Here is a 3,064-nt window from a genome sequence, read left to right as displayed (position 1 = left end):
ACCACCACCACCACTGTACTTCCTGTGTAAGGTAGAGGGGCACGCTACAATTGACTTCCCAACTCTAAATGATGGGCCATCGTATTCGTGGAGATAGTTTTCACTGCATCGAGGTTGAGGAAGAAGAGGGGGAAGTTCCTGGACAAAATCGAACGCAACTACTATGCACTTCCCTCCTCGGTTCACGACAGAGATGCCTGAAGCCGAGCTCAAGAACTAAGAAGAGGGACCAAATGGGACCGACAAGTGGTCCAACGCTGAGCTCAAGTTGGTAGAGGAACCAGATGGGACTGGCAAATGGTCCAACGCTAAGCTCAAGTTGCTAGAGGAACCAGATGGGACTGGCAAATGGTCCAACATACAATCATGGATTTCTCAGTGTTGTACCCCTCAAAACAGAGCCTTGGCCTATGTTAAGAGCAAAGAGTTGAGATTAACCCTGAAGAAAATCGACGTGGTGTTTGCAGAAGCTGTAGTCTACTCTTGAAAGTACATGGGTTAAATTGTAGGGAATCTAAGTCTCTCCGCAAGAAGATTGAAACATTGATCTGGTGAAAAGTGAAAAAGTGACGCCACAACCGTTCCGTTATGTCACAGTGATCAATGAAGTTTCTCTCTTCGGGGTGGAACCAGTGCTCTCATCGGCGTGTGTTGCATCAACCCAACCAAGTAACAATCAATTCACTACAGAACGTACAGTGAGAGCACCAATGACCACACTTATTGCATCACCAGTCTATCACCATGTTACTTGCGGCAATAAAACCCTGATATCTCTCAGCACCACACTTATTTATGGATGCATCCATCAGGTCATGATGGGAGGATGTATCAACGTTGAGCTTGCCAAAATGCAGAGATGGATGACCATCGATATTTTAATAATGACAGAAAAACAAACAAAGGGCCAAATAAAAGCGTGAATTCGCAACAGAAAATATATAGTCGAATTGTTTAGTTTATTGGCGATTATCTATTGTTGTTTGAGGCAGAAAGTACTTAACTAGGAGCTCGAATAAAATTACTACTGCTTATTATTACTGTGAGCTAGAAGGGTCGAGTACATGACCGGCAAAGACCACGGCCCCTGACACCTCCTCCACGATATAAAACGCGAACGGGTGGTCGGCGATGAACTCCAACGATCTCCTTGCACATTGCTTCTTGCGGCCAATGACGGCAGTGCAGGCAGCTGCCACGGTGCCTTCCTCGTTCACTTCGACGACAGCCTTGTGAAACACCTCGTCCAAGCGCACGTCGCAGACGCTCTGCTCCATGATACCGGACAGGTCGGCCTCCTTGCTGAATGCCTCCTGGACTCCTAGGCCACGAAGGACTTTGGAGTTTGGAGAGACCGCAGAAGAATGACAGCTTGAACTTGGGCAGCAGAATCTCCCTCACACTGCTACGGTACATCGGCACGTGGTCGAGCAGGGAGCCGCCCACCTCCTCCAGAGAGCGGACCATATCATGCAACCCCTCTTCCTTGTCCGGGAGGAAGACGCACATGGAGTACCGCGACATGGCACCGTCACCAGCCTTGTACGGGAGCTTCAGCACCTTGAAGCCTTCGTTGTATGAGACGAAGAGCTGGCATTCTCCTGGCAGGGTCATGAAGGGGACTTCCACGGGATCAGCGCCGTCAAGGCGGTAGAACTCGCGGTCTTCGGTGAGCTTCTTGGGAAAGCGGGTCTCCCACGCACCCTTGAAGTAGATGGCGTTGGTGAGCACGAACCTCGAGAGGTCGGTCAATGAACCCTCGGGCAAGATCTCCGAGATGAGATTGTTCGTCGCTGCCGCCGCCCACAGGTTGATCTCCTTCCTGGTCTCCTCCCTGACCTCATCCTACACATGCACGTTGTAACAGTCAATGAAGGACCTGTACCATTGCCAATGTGAAACGGCGATCAAAATACTCCCTCCGTCCAAAAAAAAAGTGTCTTAGATTTTTTTAGATACGGATACGAAAGTATATAGTCGCATTTTAGTATTAGATACATCTGTATTGTGTCTAGACAAATCTAAATTCTAAAGCAAGAATTTTGGGACGGATGTAATAGTTGAGTCAATTGCTACCTTAGCGAAGTCCACTGCGCGTATTTCGGCGCTGTAGGACTCGGTGGCGGTGTGGAGAAAGTCCGGCGTGAGCTCCATGTGTTTCTGGTGAAACACAACATAGGCGTAGGTGATGATCGGCCCACCGGACCCGGACGGGTCAGCAGCGAGGTCGCGTACGAATCTGGCGGCCTCGTCAGCCGATGCGGCACCGAGCAGGGCTAGGAGCTCATCCAGGGTTCTGCCACGGGCTCCGGCGGCCACCAGACCAAGCGTGGTGTAGAGGGACAGGGGCGAGAAGGCGATGTTGCTGTTCATGGTGTCGTCGCCCTCAGCGAGCTTCTTAGCCAGGCGGAGCGCAAATGCCGTCAGGCTACCGGAGCCCATGGCAGGTGGCGGCAAGGACCCGCGTGCCTTCTTGGTTGGCCTCGCTTCCTCCTGGTCTCCCATTGACGATGTTTACAAGCGTTGGCGTAAATTAGCAATAAGACGGCGGGTGACTACGGGACAATATATAAGAACGGCGCATATCTAATATGGTAAGTATGTGGATGCTAAAACCCTAACCAAAAAGATGTTTTGGCCGTCGGATTTTGATTGCCAAACAATGGGATATGATCTCTCCGTTGGATCTGATCTTATCAATATGATCAGCCAATAATCATCATCCGAGTTGAGGCCAACCAGATCAGGTTCAGACTCAGGGTTTCAGAATCAGAAAAAAAAAAGTTCAGGCTTGGGTGGCCTTTGGATGGTCTCTATATATGTCCTGACCGAAAACATTCGATATCAGCATGGCATAGTGCTGGGTTCAGACTTTGATATCAGCGGATGAGGGTTCAGGCTTTGGGACAGAATGCATCTGACAAAATACAACTAGCCAACTGCAGATGCAACGTATATGTCAGGCTCCACTCTGAATTAGCTGTTTAATTAGATACCACTATATGTGAGGCTCCACCTCTGATCTCTATCCAATAGCCGGCATTCAAGTACCCTGCTGGCGCCT

The 3,064-nt window shown here is 49.8% G+C and overlaps 1 pseudogene; it reads right to left on the bottom strand.

Moving 5' to 3' along the window:
• Nucleotides 1-1,037: 1,037 nt before the first annotated feature.
• Nucleotides 1,038-2,154, bottom strand: LOC119273572 (annotated as a pseudogene).
• Between the last annotated feature and the right edge of the window lie 910 nt (nucleotides 2,155-3,064).

This window comes from Triticum dicoccoides, chromosome 3A (genome assembly GCF_002162155.2).
Source record: "Triticum dicoccoides isolate Atlit2015 ecotype Zavitan chromosome 3A, WEW_v2.0, whole genome shotgun sequence".
Classification (NCBI taxonomy): Eukaryota; Viridiplantae; Streptophyta; class Magnoliopsida; order Poales; family Poaceae; genus Triticum; species Triticum dicoccoides.
This window is presented reverse-complemented; position numbering and strand designations above follow the sequence as displayed.